A 19,298-nucleotide genomic window follows, 5' to 3' on the forward strand; every position below is an offset into this window, starting at 1 on the left:
AAGGTATTGGGTGTTGCCCACCCACCCCGCTGCTCTGCAGATGTCTGCTAGAGAGGTGCCATTGGCCAGTGCCCATGAGGATGCCACACTCCTTTTTAATGTGTGCTTGAACCAGCAAGGGGGCAGGCACGGCCTGGGTCTGGTTGGCCAATGCAATGGCATCTGTTTAAAGACAGCGTTCTTTTTCCGCTGTCCACCAAAGCAGACAAAGAGATGCTCCGAGCATCTAAAGCTCTGTGTGTGATCCAAGTATGTGCGCAAAGCACACACTGGACACAGCAACGACAGGGTTGGGTCTGCCTCCTCCAGGGGCAGTGCTTGCAGGTTGACCACCTGATCCCTGAAGGGGGTTGTGGGGACATTGGGCACATAGCCCGGTCAGGGTCTCAGGATCATGTGAGAATCTGCCGGACCGATCTATAGGCAAGAGTTGCTGACAGAGAACACTTGCAGGTCCCCCACTCTCTTGATGGAGGTGAGCACAATCAGAAGGGCCGTCTTTAAGGATATGGTTTTCAGCTTGACTGACTCTGGCAGCTCAAATGGGGCTCTCCGAAGGCCAAAGAGGACCATGGGAGATCCCTCGTCCTCCCTGACTTAAGGCTCACTGGAGGAATGTGTATTTCTCAGCCCCCGGGCCAGCTGTGTGCCAGGGCGTCTGTTCTGAGGGGGCTCCCGTCAGGGAATACCAGAGCGGGCAGTGGGAGGATTCCTGGGAAGTGAACAGGTCTACCTGTGCTTTGCCAAATTGACTCCAAATCAGTTGGATTACCTGGGGTGGAGTCTCCACTCTCCACTGAGCGTTGCCTGCTGTGGCGTTGACACTGCCTGGGATATGAGTGGCCCGCTGCTGACTCCAGAGGAGAAGATGGAGGACGAGTTGCGATTTATATATGCTACTGTTGCTGTGTTGTCGGACTGGACCAACACATGCTTGCCCTGGATCAACTGCAGGAGCCTCCGCAGGGCGAGTAGTACAGCCAGCTACTCTAGCCAGTTGATGTGCCGACCCAGTCGAGGTCCTGGCGAGGAACCAGCGGATGCGTGCCCATTGGACATGGCGCCCCTGCCCAGTTTGGAGGCGTCTGTGGTGACCACGACACATCTGGACACTTGCTGTAGGGGACCTCCTGCCCATAGAAATGCAAGGTCTGTCCAAGGGCTGATTAAGCGGTGGCAGAGCGGCAAGAAAGCTACACAAAGTGTGCCGCGGTGCCATGCCCATCTTGGGACTCAAGTCTGAAGCTAGTGCTGAAGTGGTCTCATATGCATCAACCCGAGTGGTGTGACTGCTGCTGAGGAAGCCATATGCCCCAGGAGCCTCTGAAAGTGTTTCAGTGGAACTGCTGTCCTTCGCCTGATTGACTTAAGGCAGTTCAGAACTGATTTTGTGCACTCGCTTGTGAGACGCGCTATCATTGAGACCGTGTCAAACTCATGCTGAGAAAAGGGATGCTCTGAACCAGGGAGAGATTGCTGAGGCTTGGCCGTGTGTAGTGCCCTGAATCAAGGAATCAATCATCTAGCTGCGAGCACTCAGATGAGAGTTCCATTCCAACCCGAAGCTCTGGATAAAAAAAGAATAAATCTGAATGGAATCACATTCTAGCTCCTGTATGTCTGGGGGATTGGCTTGCAAATTCCACTCGCTAATACTCATTGGTCTTTTCTCAAAGAATGGGAGGTGTTCGGGGCTCTCAAGAGTGGCCCCTAGTGTCACTACATCGTCACAAAGTCGAGTGAGTGACAGAAGGGTAAAATTTGTACATTGATTTCACCTAAGGGTTGACAATGCTTTACAATAAGGTTAGTTAAGTTAACATTATTAGTTTAGTTTAACTCTATTATTTAATGCGTTCGGTATCATGAACTAACAATGAACAATATTTTTACTTGACATATTTTTCTTGGATAATGTTGATTTATGAAAATACTTTTGTTCATTGTTAGTTAATGTTCGTTCATAAGGTATTAACTAATGTTAATAAATTCTGTAAAAGTATTGTATATTGTTATTTCATGTTATCTAGTGTAGTTAACTAATGTTAACGAATACAATCTTATTGTAAGTGCTATTAAAAAATGTATTTTGTTTATTTGAGTGTCCCATCTAGCCTGACAAAGCAACATTGACTCAACAAATGTTTTTTGTCTGGGGCAGCTCTGTCTGTTTGTACAACTAATGGAAGATACTGGGAGTTTTCTAGAATCTTTTTGAAAACAGTGATTATTTTTGCTTTTCTGTTGGTGAACAATAGTTGCACAGATATTGCACAATTTAGCTTTAAAAATAATTACTTTACATTCTAAACCCTCATCAAATGTTGTTCCAATAGTGAGAAAACCAGTGCCACAGTTTCACACTTCCTGAAACCAAAATATTCTGAAATTAAGTGTGAAAACACAATGAGCGCAACTCTTGTACATTTTACACACTGAAACTCTCAGTTGTTTCAGTCAGCCTTCAATGATCCCAGAGCACTTTCATAGCCTGCACACTGTGTGCTTTCACAAGAGCAGTTGTTGAAGTTAGCCATGGCCCTTGGGTAATCAAAATGCAGAATACTATTCAATGAATACTCAGGTCCTCAATTCCCAGCAAACTGGCTGTCATTAAATTTCCATCAAAACAGTGACCTTGTTATATCCTGTCACTGAATGTACATCATAAGTGGTGAGAAAGTAACTCATGACTGTCTTTAATGTATGTCATTATTAAGTAGAGTAGAGACTGTCCTTGAGTGAATGTCCAAGCATAAGTTTCTTGAGACAAATAGCTCCATCGTGGATGTTCATTATGTATGCTTGTGATATTAATTAAGTGCAATAGAACTCTGTGTCTGTTTTATTTGTATGCTCATGCTACTCCTCTGACCTTAAAATGAAATAGCATGAAACTTATGATGATTTAAACCTCATTCAAGTATCCTTTGGTACTTTTATTTGATTCATGTTCAGATTTCTTTAAAAAAAACTACTCGCATACCTCCTGTTAATGTCCCAATTGTGGTATATAACATTTTGAATAAACTTCACTAATGGCCTCAAGGGAAAGCTATATGAGAATGCGTGGTATAAACAAGATCCCAGTGTTAACTTTGAAGGACGAATTTTAAACTCATAATGTCAGCCAACATTCCAGGGACATATTGCCTTTCATAATTACAGCAAGTGTGCCCATGTTCTAGTTTTAGCGCTTAAGGAAATATGTCTTTGGGGCCTTTATCAAGAATTTTTGACAAAATGATGGCTTACCTTGAGAAAAATTGTGGGATAGATGCATCTTTTAAACTTATTTGATTACCTGAATATGAGTAAAAAAGTACTGTACCGTAAATTACAACTCATACAGGAGATCACAGAAATTGTTTGCTATGCTGAAGTTTGCACATATGCATCAGTCAAAAAATAGAAGTGGTACATAGGTAAATGTGCGGTCAGATGGAAGCATGCCTTCCGTGTTCTATTACTGTGAAAAACAGAACAAAAATCAGATTTAACATTATCAAAAAGGAAAAGTGTGTGTAGAAGCATTTGGCCTGGCAAAATATAAAACAAGGTGTTTCCTAAACTCATTAAATGTTCAAAGAGAAACTCTTGTTGTCAAATCAATGTTCTATAGAAGTTATTGAAACAGGTTCCATTAAGTTTGGTTGAGTGGTGGGTTGTGCAATTCTGCATAGTATCGGCCAAAATGTTTTGCCAATACCACATAACCCTAAGCACATCAGTGACTCAGGTCCTCCCAACATAATCAATGCAGCAGCAATTGAAATTCAGTTGAAATTGACCAACATGTTAATTAAACTCATACATAGTGCAGTTTTGTTTTTTTCTTTTTTTAGATTTACACAGGTTCCAGAAATGCTATTTGGATTTCCCTCAGCTTGCCTCAGGCTGTACCGCCTCAAGCTGTGCTGCACACATTTGAAAGCCTCTTAAATATTTTAGTTTTGTGAAAACTTACAACAATAGCAATATGTTTTAAGCTTTAAGTTTAACATTGACTTCAGAGTACTCGAGGTTTCTTTTTTTTTTACAGTAGTTTTCCTCAGTTCCCCCATTGATCATTGTTAAAGGAATAGTTTAGCCAAAAATGGAAATTCTTTGAAAAATGAATGTACTGCCCTCATGTCTTACTTTCTTACTTTCTTTCTGGAACACACACACAAAAAAAGAAGAAGAATATTCTCGTCTGTCTATTACATACCATGGCAGGTGATAGAGACTCACTTCAAAGTCGAGTAATAATTATTTGTATAGAGCTTTTCACAATACACATTGTGAAAAGCAGTTTTACAGAAAATTATGCTGTTATGTATTATGTATTAAGAACATTTAATGCTCTTAAACTGCTCAGAGCCCATTTCAAAAGCTCCCACGAGCATAGTGCGAAATTCTAGGAGGCACATTCATTCTGTGCATATACAGAGTGCGGCAAATTGAAGTCTTTAAAATGCTTGTGTACAGTTCAGTTGAATTATAGATTGGTAACTCTTTACAATAAGGTTGTGTCATGTGTATTAACATTACACAGTTAATTAAAATGAAAATATAAAAATATTTTTGAACAATTGAATGTTCAAAACATGAATGAACAATGAACAATATTTTATGTATAAATTAACATAAACCAAGAATTCCAAGATGAACAAATGTGTGAAAAAATATTCATTGTTATTTCTTGAAACCTAATTTGGAAAGTAATACATGTTTCGCAAAATGCAAAACCTTCAGAAGATTTTGAATTTGACACACAGGCCGAATGGACTATGTTTATTATAGATTTGAGTGCTTTTTTTTAAAGCTTTGAAGTGAGTTACTATCAACTGCCATTGCATTAAAAATGTGTAACGAGATTCAGAAAACCAAATATGTTTGTGATTCTCCAAAAAAAGAAAGTCATAACCAGTTATTACACTTTTTTCAATTTGGGTGGACTATTCCTTTAACTTGGTCATTGATGGATGACAAACATGGAATCATGATTAAGCAAAACATGAGTTTTAAATGTTACTTCAATGAGAGGCTTGAGTGGCATCAAATACACACAAATTCTTCCAGTACTTAAATACATTTCACCATTGTGTAAACGTCTTGGTTACTGTCGTAACCTCATTTTGTCGATGTAATGTCACTAGGTGTCTCTCTTGAGAGCCTCGGTTACCTCTTATCTTTGAGAAAATGGCAATGAGAATTGGTGAACAGAATTTGTGCATGCCCCTCGCCCGGACATTCAGGTATAAAAAGAGGGAAGCGTGCGGCTGTTCAGACAGGTTTTGAGCTGAGGAGCTAAGAGTCCCGGCCATATCAGTGGCTTAGTACAGTGTTGTGGAGAGAGGGACATAATGTCTCGTTCCCTCCATCAGGGAACAGAGGTTACGACAGTAACCGAGACGTTCCCTTTCTGTCACTCACTCGACGTTGTGTCACATCACACCAGTGAATGTGTTACATGGACTGCTGATGTAGCGAAAATAGCATCAGACTACACGTAACCTTCCCCAACACCCCAAGAGGCGTCATAAAGTTCCCCACATCCCTGAGGGAGGGCACCTCTAAGAAACCTGATGATCAGGTCGTGTTTCCCTAACGACTTACCGTCTTCTGCATTGTGGTGAGCCACTATGGCGGCTTCATAAACCTTCAAGGTGGAGGGGGACAGCCGCCCCTCCAGCCTCTCCTGTAGGAATGAGAGCAATGACCCGACTGCACACCTCTGTGGGTCTTCAGATTGGGAAGAACACCAATTTGCGAATAAGTGTCACTTTAGGGCATAAAGCTGCCTGGTAGAGGGAGCTCTGGCTTGAGTGATCGTGTCTACGACAGCTGGTGGTAGACTGTTTTGATCTTCTGCATCCCATCCAAGGGCCAGTCTTGGGCCCCAGAGGGTGCCCCATCAGGGAGGTGTTGTCACGAGAAACATGTGATCTGAGAGCCAAGTCCGAGTGGGCCAGTGGGGGGCCACGAAAATGACTTGTTCCTCGTCCTCCCTGACCTTGCACAGGACTTGCACAGGCCGATTTATATATGCTAGTGTCGTTGTGTTGTCTGAGTGAATCAACACGTGCTTGCCTTGGATCAATGGAAGAAATCTGCACAGGGCAAGAAATACAGCCAGTAACTCTAGGCAGTTCATGTGCCAATCCAGCCGGGGCCCGATCCAGGAGCCAGCAGCTGCGTGCCGTTGCACTCGGCGCCCTAGCCCAACTGGGAGGTGTCCATAGTAACTACGATGCTTTCTGTCTGTAGAAAACAGATGTCTGTCCAAGGGCTGAATATGTGACAGCAAGAAGGGGTGAGGGTAACACGGTATGTGCCGTGGCACGCGTCCAAGCTTCATGCGAGGGGCACTAAGGGGACGATCACGTGTGACATACCTGGAGGTGGGGCCTCGCGGCGTGGGGGAGCAGGCGATGTCACGTCGGGGAGCGTTGCTTCGTCCCAAGGTGGTTGTGCTGATGAGAGGCTCGAAGCACTTACCTTGCTCCGCATAACTGGCCTGGGGCGGGTAGACAACTGAGGAAGAGGTTCTGTAGCGACAACCTCTATACTCGTCTACACCTGCCGGCCTGAGGCACGAGTGTGATACAGTTGGGCACGTGAAGGCGGACGGTCCACGTTCATAGGGGCCGGACTGCAAGTGCTCGTTGTCTGATCGCGGTTGTGGGCACCGGCAAAGTGACCCAGGGAGTGAGTAAACTGCTTCTTTTTCGACAACAATGGTATCGCAGACTATTGGGAATGTGCCAAGCAAAGAAAAGGAAACACAAGATTCTCTACCCAGCCATCCACTGGGGAATGGAGTGGTCTGGATACCAGCTCTGTGGCAGACGTCTCTCTCCCTTGGATGCCCTTCTCTGGAGCACTGAGGAACCTTCTGTGTCCTGGAGGTGGTCCATGAGACGGGGGCGTCCGCTTCCTGCAGGTAGCTCTACGCTGGGCCTGATAGCTGAGCCCGGGCTGGGGCGGAGCTGCCTGGGGTTTCTCCACCGCAGGGTTTCTTCACCGTCGAGAATTGCTGGGCAAAGCCCTCTACGGTGTCACCGATCAGGGATATGGGGGCGTTGAGAAAGCTAACCTTGTCAGGGTCCCGCATCTTGACCAGATTCAGCCACAGATGGTGTTCCTGGCCACGAGGGTGGCCATCGCCTGTCCGAGTTCATGTGCCGTGACCTTCGTGGTCTGGAAGCGCAGTTCCTGCAGCACGGAATCTGCCAAGATGCTCTCCGATGCAGCGGCGAAACTCTCATCCAGCTCAATAAATTCTAAAAATCATCCCCAGCACCACCTTTTATACCTGTTTGTCCGGGGTAGGGGCATGCAAATTCTGTTTACCAATTCTCATTGACGTTTTCTCAAAAATAAGAGGTAACCGAGGCCCTCAAGAGCGACCCCTAGTGTCATCATCACACAACGTCGAATGAGAGACTGAAGGGGAACAGAACATTTCAGAATGGAACTGATGCTAACTTTTGACATGAGGGCCCAAGTCCTCTTGCTGTTGTCACAATGAACAAGGCAGGACTACATTCTATCGATTCAGTGGACAACAGCTCTGCACAACAGCCTGTAGATCAAAATCATGCTACCGACCAGCCATGACAACTCTAATTGCAGCCAATCCAAACCAGGAGGCCTGGGCAAAACACGGCTCCTAAGGTCTTCCCAGCAGTCTTTTTGCTGGAACGTTCTTGTCTCACTTGAAACATGAATTAAAAGCACTTGGTTAGCCTTTAAATGTGAAATTAACACACTGAATTCCATCATTAAGGGGCCATTCAGACCCAACATGTCCTTGCACTAAAAAAAGCTTGACACAACACAATGAATAGAACAAAATGCAAGTGTCACATTTTTAAAGGTTTAAGTTTAAAGAAAAATCTTCGACAAAACAGCACTGTTAAAAAGTTTGGTATGAGCTATTTTACTACAAAATGCTGTACAAAATTGAAAAAATATGTGGATTGGGAAGTGGCAACTATAGGTGAGGTCAGATGTGACTTCTAAATTGAAGCTTGAGGACATTGCTTCATCTCAAACTCATCATTGCTAAGACAATAAATGTCATGCACTTTAATGATCTTAAGCTCTATTTCCTTGCACATGGTCACAAAGGGAGCAGTCACTCTTGGTAATTACCGGCTTGGTAATGCGAGACCGCAAAAAAATTATGAAATCAACTTACCTTTTTAGACTGCATAATTCAATCTGCATTTTATGCCTGTTTGTTTAGACAAATACAAGAACAAAAATGGCTAGATTTATTCAATTTATTTGCATAATACAGGATTGAGGGAATAAGATCGTCAACAAACCTAATCAAGTCAAGAACTTGACGATAAGCAACGAAAACAAAAAGGCTGCATGTCACATTTTCAGCTTTTTCCTGCTGAACAGATTACAAATCTTGGCAAATAGTTTTATCTCTTAACAGTATGTGGCAGGGCGGAGGGCGGGGCCGGGTCATGATTATACACACCTGGTCCCTTATCAGGCTAATCAAGCCTCCGAGAGGGATAAAGGCCAACTGCGGAGGATTGTGCTAGAGAGAGAGATAGTTTACGGACATGTCCGTTATGTGTGTGTTTATCTTTTAAGTTTATCTTTAAAACTATTATTTATATTGTCAAGCCGGTTCTTGCCTCCTCCTTTCCATTGATCCCTTTACACTGGTTCAATCCTGGGTTTCGGCACCAGTGTAAAGCATTCAATGGAAAGGAGGAGGCGAGAACCGGCTTTTCAATATAAATAATAGTTTATATTGAAAAGACAAACACACACGACGGACATGTCCGTAAACTATCTCTCTCTCCCGCACAATCCTCTGCAGTCGGCCTTTATCCCTCTCGGAGGCTTGATTAGCCTGATAAGGGACCAGGAGTGTATAATCACGACCCGGCCCCACCCTCCGAATAAATGTTCAGCAACTCTGTAAGTAAATGCCCCATTTGTCTTTCTGTCCGTCTGCTGTCCATGGTCCTGAAACAAGCAGACGAGGCAACTTTCTAATCTATTCTCAATGCTTTTTCAAGTGATATCCTAAACTTAAAACTTTATTATTGCAGCCAACATTTGCCTTGAGTGAATTTATTACCCTCGTGGTTGCAATTTATTTTATAGTTTGTGTATTTTCCTGGTGCATATGGTAAATATGTTGACCAAAACACACACACACGCACGCACATGCAAGTACTATATAACTTGTGCAATAACTAATAAGTACTTTCAATAATACGTCCATTGTAATTCCATGGAAATAGGACAATAAAATAAAGTGCACATTTGTACATAACCATTACATAGGAATTACCAGCTCTTTATCCTTGTTACAAACCTGCTATGACTAGAGCTGCGGCGACACTAGGCTTTGTCCTCCATTACTTTTTCCACTTCCAATGAAAACACAAACTTTAATTTCTACTGTGCATGAAAGTTCAAGTTTTGAAAGTTCTGTCTTGTGAATTTGCATAGCCAAAAGATGTTTGACCAACAGAGGATTTAAATGTCACATATTTACCTATTTTCTCAATTCAAAGAGATTCCAAAGATATATTGTTTGCAGTGTTGCAGGAAATTGGTTGGTACATTTTAACATTCAGAATACGTGTTTGTTATTTGAGATTTATAATTTATTTAAAACAAAATTCCTGACATCATATCCTTCATTGCAGGATCTGAAATAATTTTTCATGCTCAAAGACCACAGCTTTACTTTATTCCATGGAACACAAGAGGAGATATTCTGAATAGTGTTCATTCTGCTCTTTCCCATTCTATGGAAATGAATTGGCACTGAGGCTGTCTGTCCCTTTCAGTTTGCTTAACATCTTTTGTGTCCCACAGAAGAAAGTAATTCAGGTTTGTAATGTCATGTGGATGAGCATATAATGACAGATTTTTATTTTGAGGCAAACTTGCCCTTTGAATTTATGATCATCCATTTGCTTAAGATGCAATTTACATACAGCTTTGTCCCTTAGACCAGCTCTATATTGCTCTGATGAGATTGGGAGTAATGTGCTTAAACATGTATGAATGCATAACGAATCAGGTCATAACAGAGCACTGCATGTTCTACAAAGCTTTGTAACAGTGTAATGGTAGTACACACTGTATTGTATGTATTTTGTTCTTTGCGTGAGCATACAGTACATATTCCCATCCCCACGAATGAAGAGCTTTGAAGTCCTAACATAGAGCAGGATGACCAAGATGCATGGGCACAGGTGACGAGAACTTCATAAGGTACAGACATTTTGTCTCAGGGTCATGGATGATTTACATAAAGTTATTTAAGAGACAAGCATTGTTGGTTAAAAATTGTTTAATTAAATTGTTGGTTGGTGAATGGCCAAGTGCTGTGTCACTAGATTACACCATCCTTCTCAGTATCAGAGGCATTGGCTGGCTAAATTAAATTGATGATCTTTTTTTAGCAACACTATCCACGATTTAAAGCCACAATGGGAAAAGTTCATGACTCGGTGCAAAACGCACCGTAGACAGAAATCCGTAGCTAACTTTCACAGCATCTGTCTGACAATACAGAATACAACACTGAGCTTAATGCTGTTCCAAGACATAAACATGTGCTAGATGGACGTCTTTGCATACTGCAAATCTCACACGTGAGTAGCCCTGGTTTAAGATGCCATTTTTAACTTTTAAAAACGTGTCTTGTGACACCTGTGTTCTGTTCAGGAGACACAACTCACAATTGTTTTCAAAAGAGTTGGACTTTAGCATGTTGCTAAGCTAATGGTGCAATGGATTTTCATTTGCATAAATATACATTAAACATGCAACTATTATGAAAAATAATCCTTGTTCAATTACACCAAATCTTTTTATCGATCCTTTGAATATTGGATGAAATACAGTATATTGATATGTATAATCAACATTTATTTTTCTTTGTCCTTAATCTTAGATTTATTTATTATTTTCTCTAAGCCCTGCACAATAAATTATAGCAGTGCTTCTCAACCAGGGGGCCGAGGCCCACTAGGGGGCCACAGCAAGCTTCCAAGGGGGTCTCAAAATGACTTAAAATGATTTTAAATAAGTTAAGTTTTAACACAATAATATATCTTGCTATAATAAAAGCTAAAATCAAGATACACAACAACAAATGTAATTGTTCTTATTTTATGTCATGTTTTTATGGTAAATGGTCTGCACTTGTGTTGCACTTTTTACCAAAGCGCTTTACACTTTACTCAAACACCCATTCACACACATATTCACACTCACACTCATACACCAATGGGTGCAGAGCTGCCATGCAAGGCGCTAGCCTGCCATTGGGAGCAACTTGGGGTTCAGTGTCTTGCCCAAGGACACTTCGGCATGTGGAGTCGTGTGGGCCGGGAATCGAACCGCCAACCCTGTGATTGGCAGCCGAACCGCTCTACCACCTGCTCAAATCCACAGCCACCGCACTTTTGCAGAAGTATCAGAGTAAATAGCTTTATGATCCTACATGGGGGGCATTTTAATTTTGTCTTGGACAATTCAGGGCCTTGGTGTCAAAAATGTTGAGAACCTTTGTATTATGGGACTGTTGTCTCTGCAAAGGATACATGCGATGCTGCCTCAGAATTTGGTCAATACAAGATATCTATGTATGCCCCATAATTAAGATTCCTCTCTTTTGGAACAGCTTTCGCATTGGTAGCACACATATAATGCTTTACAATGCTCCCTCTGTGGGAAGCTGCCTAGGTTTTGGCAAAGAGAACCTGTATTCGGCACATGCTCGCTTGTTAAACATATTTGACTGGCTAAATCATTGTATACATGGAGCATACATAGGCTGCCCCCCGCCCCTATGATGTGACATCTTTTCGGTCCACCTTTTCCTTCATCTCAGAGTACAAGGAGGGCGGGATGACTTTTCTAATAACCCTGAAGTGCTCCAGCAGCAGTAGTTTGAGTTATTACCTGTCAAGGATCCTGGACCCCTGGGTTATCATGGGCATCCCTGAATATTACTTGTCTGTTTCAGGTGAAACTCAAAGAAAAAAGAAAGTCACAACTGATGTATGGCTTGGTGAATATACTTATTTAGAAATGTGCTGGTAATCACAGTCATGCTGATATTTAGAACAATTACAAGATTGCGAGTGTACTTAAAAGTTAATAATAATTTATTTTGTATAATTTTTACACCAATGACAAAAAGCAGTTCTCCTTCTGTCACTCAATCGACGTTGTGTCGAAGTAAGTGATGCAAGGGGTCTTCCTGGGATGCCAAACGTACCTCTGAACCTTAGAAAAGGCCAATGTCAAGTTGGCAGACAGAATATGCATGCCCCGCTCCGGCTATATGAGTATAAAGGGAAGCGGGGCAGGGAGTGCCAGTCAAAATGTTTCTTCAGAGCCGAATGGGTGTGCAACAGCAAAGCTGAGTTCACCACTGTTTCACTCACCTCTTTTGGCAAGAAGCACTGCTGTTGGATCAACGGCACGTTGCCAGCTGGCATGAAAGAGTGTTTCTCCTCCCAAAAAGAGTTTATTTCCTCTAAAATAGTTTGAGTTCCCACTCATAAGAGCAATATACTGCTGGTGTTAAACGTCCTTTTCAGGTCGCGTCTTTTTAAAGATGTTTTTCCGTCTATGTGTAGTTTCTGGATGCGGTTGACTTCTCTTTTTAGATTTTTTACCTATTGAAATAAGCTGAAAAGATAAACACAGGGGGGAAAAAAGAGTAATTGATAGTCTTTGTTGTAAAACCCTTCATACAGAGCTTTTTCCCCCCAAAGATTGTCAGGGATATGACTGACAAACTGCAGGAGACACAAAGCAACGCATTGAACCAAAATAATTGCACACAGTGAATCCTTTAAAAAAAGTTTCATGACATAATTTTTTGCATGCTCCCACTGTCTGGCTGTGTCTGTGTCTTGACTGACAGGCCAGAGACTGGGGAAATACTTTTTACTACCATGGTCTTGTGATCTCATGTCGAAATAAAGAACAGTACATTTTGAGTTGAAAATGAGTTTGATCTGACTGGATGATTTTTCTCTCTATCATTGTCTCCTCTTTTTCACTTGTAATTGCAGCCTAGTTGTGGCTCTGTTCCAATTCAATAGCTCCTAAATTTGTAAGCATTGCTCAGAACATCACTGGTTGACATACATTTTTGAATATATTTTTACGATTCACTTCATAAATAATTTAGTATTAGTCAAAATGCTCCATTTCCTCTCTTGTGTTCCAATAAGAAATTGGTGCATCTTCTGAATTCTAATTGATTTGGAGGTAACGAGTGCTTTCTTTTGCCCTGCTATTTTCAGATATTTACTCAGACTAAAATGTGCACACATGCAAAATATGTATGTACTGTTTATCTTCATTGTTAGATTTCCCACTGAATTAAATTTTCCCCAGAGTGAGCAAATTTAAATTATTATGGACTAGGCTAACTCAAACCACAAGTTATAAACAGTTTTAGACAAGCCACTCAAAGATTTAGAAAAAAACTAAAAATAGCTACTCTAGTTACACAACAAGCTACATGACACAAGTAGCTTGCAACATTTAGAGCTTATTTTGTCATAAATATAAAATATTAGAAAAAGCTGTTTGATCCTATGAATATGAAGAGAAAAAGAAACATATTTAGAAGAAATAAAACAAACTATATTGCCTGCTGCTACTGTCTCAGAATTTCAAAAAAATACCTCTTAAAAAAATTAGCATGTGGCGGTACAGATGGTGTCACCATGGTACTTTGATATACCATGGTAATGACTGTAGTACTCAGTACTCGTGGTACTTAAGTATGGTATATGTCCAAAAACAATGTATTGTCATGGTATTTTTGGCACTTTAATTGCTTTTGTGTACATTTAGAATTCTGATACTCTTTTGGTTAGAAAATGTCTTTACCTGCAGTACAGAGTCATGTTGGTCAATTAGTCATACTGGACATTCTTCAACATTTTTAAACAATAGGATTAATTTAAAGGTTTTATTTCAGTTCATAATTGGTAAATAATCACTTTTACCAATGTTTTTTTTGTTCTATGAGTTTTAATATGTCCAATTACTGTTTTACTGAGAGAGAAACCTGTGAAGGTAAATTTGTGCCTGAAAGATTTGCATTTGTAGAGTAAGATTTGTGAAAGTGTAAATCAAATTGCGAGTGTAAAAAAAACCGCATGTGCACAGAACGTTTTGTTAAGGTGTAAATGAAGTTGCAAGCTTAAGACATTATTTATTTTTGTAATATTTTAATGATTTGCATAAGAGTAATTCATGTGCTGTGAATCTTCAACATTACAGTATGGTATATTAAAACAAAATAAATAAACTTTTGCAAAAGTGTAAATGAAATGTGTTTGTGTTAAAAAATATTTTCCAGAATTAATCTGATAAACATTGTTCTATCTACCCTATGTTGCATTCACATTTTTGGCATGACTTTCTTACTCAAATAAGTTTTTGCAAGGGCGAAGGGCGAAGGTGGTCTACCTGTTTCTTGTAAGAAATTTAAGTTAGGTTTTCGTTGAACAGTTTACTCTGATCTAATTGGTTAAATAACTTGACAGACAGCTTCTTCTTCAAATAGTTCAGTGTCATTTTTCTGGTAGAATGGTATCTCTACTCTCTTAAATATACAATTTTAATATTAATAGACGTTCATTTATTGTGTGTTAAGTTAAGCTGAAACCATTTATTAATTGATGTAAATATGAATCTGTGTCACGAACCCCGCTCCTCTGCCCCATCCCTGCTTCGTCGCACACACACTCACTCCCTCGACCTCACTCCCTCGCTCCGCCCCTTCGAGCTTTGCACACTCTTTTTGCTCGCTCGAGCCCTCACGCCCACTTTGCTCCTACTCGCACACATGCTCGTAGGTTATCTCCCTTCCTCGAGTTTCTCACGCGTTTCCAATCCCCCAGAACATTATGACCACCTGCACTCGCGTCATCTGCACTCCTGCACATTAGTTTCACCTGCACTCGTCTCATCACCTATCATTATTTACACCTGCACTCGCCCCTATATATTTCACAACCCGTTCGTCTCACTCCTGTTGGTTATTGTATTTAGTTTCCCGTGTCCTTGCCCCCCGCTAGTCTCGCCTAGTTCTGATACTCCTCTTGTTTACCCCTTAGCTTGCCAGCTCCCCTTGTTCCCCTGTCATTGATCCCGCTAGTCCCGTCTTGTTCTACGCCATAGTTGTTAACTGTTTTCCCGGCTTCAACCTCCCGCTCTCGTTGACCACTCTCTCCCGGATTTGCCCCTTCCTTCCTCTTGATTCCCCGGCTCTGACATAACGCTCCCCTTTGACGCCTCTTCACTGGATTTGCCCTTTTTTGTACTTTGCACACTTTGTGTTTAATAAAGCTGTTTTGTATTTGACATTGTGACTGTCTCTTCTTGTGCGGGTTACAGAATAACCAACCGTTACCGAAGACAGTCACAATGCCCCGCGCTGAGGATTCGCGCAGCTCACTAGAGCGGAGGTGCACGTCACATTCGGCGCGAAGAGCTACAGTTTGGAGGCAGGACCGAGCGCTCGCGGCCCAGGGGCAGCAGGTATGTTCTTGGTCTGATTTATGTCACCCTGTTTCACCTGTGTCTGCCCCTGAACCCGTTTATGCCTCCAGTGCATTTCTGAGCGCCGTAAGCCTTCAACCCCCTGAGAGGTTTGATGGCTCTTCGGGCGCTTGCCAAGGGTTGTTTATGCAGGGCAGCGGTTGGAGAACTTTAAACCGTGCCCTTAACATTATGGACCCAGCGGCCCAATTCTTGGGTTTGCGTCAGGGGAGTCAACCCTTGGAGGCTTATGTGGTTGACTTTTGTGCCCTGGCTAACCAGGTGAATTTTGATAAGGTGGCTCTAAAAGACATTTTTCAATATGGACTGAATGAGCCAGCCTCATCATTCATGCCTGGTGGTCGCTGCTGTCTCAACCTGGCTCAGTTTATTGACCTCACCCTACTGTACGCTGGTTCCTCGTTTACTGTGGGGGAGGCAGAAACTGAACCAGCGTTCCATACCACGGCCCCCGTCTTGAAGCCTACCACGGCCCCCTTCTTGAAGCCTACCACGGCCCCCGTCTCGAAGCCTGACACGGCCCCAGTCCCAAAGCCTGTCACGGCCCCAGTCCCGAAGCCTGTCACGGCCCCAGTCCCGAAGCCTGTCACGGCCCCAGTCCCGAAGCCTTACACGGCCCCAGTCCCGAAGCCTTACACGTCCCCAGTCCCGAAGCCTGACACGGCCCCAGTCCCGAGGCCTGGCACGGCCCCAGTCCCGAAGCCTGGCACGGCCCTAGCCCCGAAGCCTGACAGGGCCCCAGTCTCGAAGCCTGGCACGGCCAGCGAGTCAACGCCCATGCCCGCCACGGCCAACGAGCCAGCGCCCATGCCCGCCACGGCCAACGAGCCAGCGCCCATGCCCGCCACGGCCAACGAGCCAGCGCCCATGCCCGCCACGGCCAATGAGCCAGCGCCCATGCCCGCCACAGTCGGCGAGCCAGCGCCTGTAGCCTCGACTGTCCCCATGGCTAGGTCCCCTGTTGGCCGAGGACGCAAGAGAAGGAAGAGGGCCCCTTCTCCCCAGTCTCGTCTTGTGCTCAAGACCGCAGAGGTTCCCTCAGAGTCTTCCACGGCTCTGCCGGGTTCTGCTCCGCCCCCAGAGTCTTCAACGGCTCTGCCGGGTTCTGCTCCCCCCCAGAGTCTTCCACGGCTCTGCCGGGTTCTGCTCCGCCCCCAGAGTCTTCCATGGCTCTGCCGGGTACTGCTCCGCCCCCAGAGTCTTCCACGGCTCTGCCGGTTTCTGCTCCGCCCCCAGAGTCTTCCACGGCTCTGCCAGCCTCTGCTCACCCCTCAGAGCCCTCGCGGCCTCCGCCTCACGAGCCTCCCAAGGCTCCTCCTCCTAAGCCTCCCAGGGCTCTTCCTCTTGAGCCTCCCAGGGCTCTTCCTCTCGAGCCTCCTAAGGCTCCTTCTCTCGAGCCTCCCAGAGCTCTACCTCCCAAGCCCCCCAGGGTTCTGCCTTTCAAGTCTCTCGAGCCTCCCAGAGCTCTACCCCTCGAGCCTCCCAGAGCTCCGCCTCTCAAGCCTCTCAGGGCTTCTCCTCCCGAGTCTTTCAAAGCTCCTCCTCCCAAGCCTCCCAGGGCTCCTCCTCTCGAGCCTCCCAGGGCTCTGCCTCACGAGCCTCCCAAGGCTCCTCCTCCCAAGCCTCCCAGGGCTCCTCCTCTCGAGCCTCTCAGGGCTTCACCTCTCGAGTCTTTCAGGGCTCCCCCTCCCAAGCCTCTCAGGGCTTCTCCTCTCGAGTCTTTCAGGGCTCCACCCCTCAAGCCTCTCACGGCTTCGCCTCTCGAGTCTCTCAGGGCTCCTCCCCCCCTCAAGCCTCTCAGGGCTTCCCCTCTCGAGTCTTTCAGGGCTCCTCCTCCCCTCGAGCCTCTCAGGGCTCTGTCCCTCGAGTCTTTCATGGCTCCACCCCTCCTCCCCTCGAGCCTCTCAGGGCTCCGTCCCTCGAGTCTTTCATGGCTCCACCCCTCAAGCCTCTCACGGCTTCGCCTCTCAAGCCTTTCAGGGCTCCACCCCCTTCCAAGCCTCTCAGGGCTTCGTCTCTCAAGTCTTCCAGGGCTCCTCCTCCTCCCGAGCCTCTCGGGGCTCCGTCTCTTGAGTCTTCCATGGCTCCCCCCCTCGAGCCTCTCGAGCCTTCCAGGGCCCCACCTCTAGAGCCTCTCGAGTCTTCCACGACCTTTTTCCCCGAGCCTCTCACGGCTCTACTCCCAAAGACTCCAGAGCTTTCTATGGCTCCACCTCTCGGGCCTCCTACGGCTCTACCCCCCGAGACTACAGAGCCTGCCAGGTCGTCGCCTCGGGGACCTCCCACGGCGCCACCTCCATTGGCTCCACCTCCTGAGCCTTCCAGGCCTCCGCCTCTAGAGCCTCCCACGGCGCCACCATCATTTTTTCCACCTCCAGAGCCTTTCAGGCCTTCGCCCCTAAAGCCTCCTTCGGCTCCACCTCCAGAGCCTTCCAGAACCCCACCTCCAGAGCCGCCTACAGTGCCGCCTCTGACAGCACTGCCTTTCACGGCTCTTCCCTGGCCCCCTGACCCTGTCGGGTGGCCCCCTGACACTCTCCCTGTCCTGTGGCCTCTTCCCTGGCCTCCTGACCCTGTTCCTGTCCGGTGGTCACCTTCCATACCCCCCGACCCAGTCCCTGTCCTCCAGTCGCCTTCCAGACCCCCTGACCCAGCCTCTGCCCTATGGCTGCCCCCTAGATCTCCCGACCACCCGCCTGTCCGCTATGTTCCCCCTGACCTTGCCTTGAAACTGCCCATGGACTGTCTCACTTCCCTTTGTCTGTCCCCCGATCATCCTGCACCGCCTCCCGCGGCCATCAGGAGCCATCCTATTCAGAGGGGGGAGTACTGTCACGAACCCCACTCCTCTGCCCCATCCCTGCTTCATCGCACACACACTCACTCCCTCGACCTCACTCCCTCGCTCCGCCCCCTCGAGCTTTGCACACTCTTTTTGCTCGCTCGAGCCCTCACGCCCACTTTGCTCCTACTCGCTCACATGCTCGTAGGTTATCTCCCTTCCTCGAGTTTCTCACGCGTTTCCAATCCCCCAGAACATTATGACCACCTGCACTCGCGTCATCTGCACTCCTGCACATTAGTTTCACCTGCACTCGTCTCATCACCTATCATTGTTTACACCTGCACTCGCCCCTATATATTTCACAACCCGTTCGTCTCACTCCTGTTGGTTATTGTATTTAGTTTCCCGTGTCCTTGCCCCCCGCTAGTCTCGCCTAGTTCTGATACTCCTCTTGTTTACCCCTTAGCTTGCCAGCTCCCCTTGTTCCCCTGTCGTTGGTCCCGCTAGTCCCGTCTTGTTCTACGCCATAGCTGTTAACTGTTTTCCCGGCTTCGACCTCCCGCTCTCGTTGACCACTCTCTCCCGGATTTGCCCCTTCCTTCCTCTTGATTCCCCGGCTCTGACATAACGCTCCCCTTTGACGCCTCTTCACTGGATTTGCCCTTTTTTGTACTTTGCACGCTTTGTGTTTAATAAAGCTGTTTTGTATTTGACATTGTGACTGTCTCTTCTTGTGCGGGTTACAATCTGGTGTTCAAATATTTTTTTTGTTGCTGTTAATTATTTACATTGTATTTTTCATTACTTTATTTAACATTGGCATGACATTTGAATGGGATAGATGGATGTGAAATTGAAAGCCACATTTGCACCACACTTGAACTTAAAACTATCTTAAACAATGGTGGTCTCATATGCATTTCTGTCTCATCCA

The 19,298-nt window shown here is 45.1% G+C and overlaps 1 protein-coding gene across 3 annotated transcripts in view; it reads left to right on the forward strand.

Moving 5' to 3' along the window:
• Nucleotides 1-19,298, forward strand: part of LOC127635881 (transmembrane protein 8B-like) — a 203,253-nt gene that overhangs the window by 75,840 nt on the left and 108,115 nt on the right. The gene's annotated exons all lie outside the window — the stretch shown is intronic.

This window comes from Xyrauchen texanus, chromosome 4 (genome assembly GCF_025860055.1).
Source record: "Xyrauchen texanus isolate HMW12.3.18 chromosome 4, RBS_HiC_50CHRs, whole genome shotgun sequence".
Lineage (NCBI taxonomy): Eukaryota > Metazoa > Chordata > Actinopteri > Cypriniformes > Catostomidae > Xyrauchen > Xyrauchen texanus.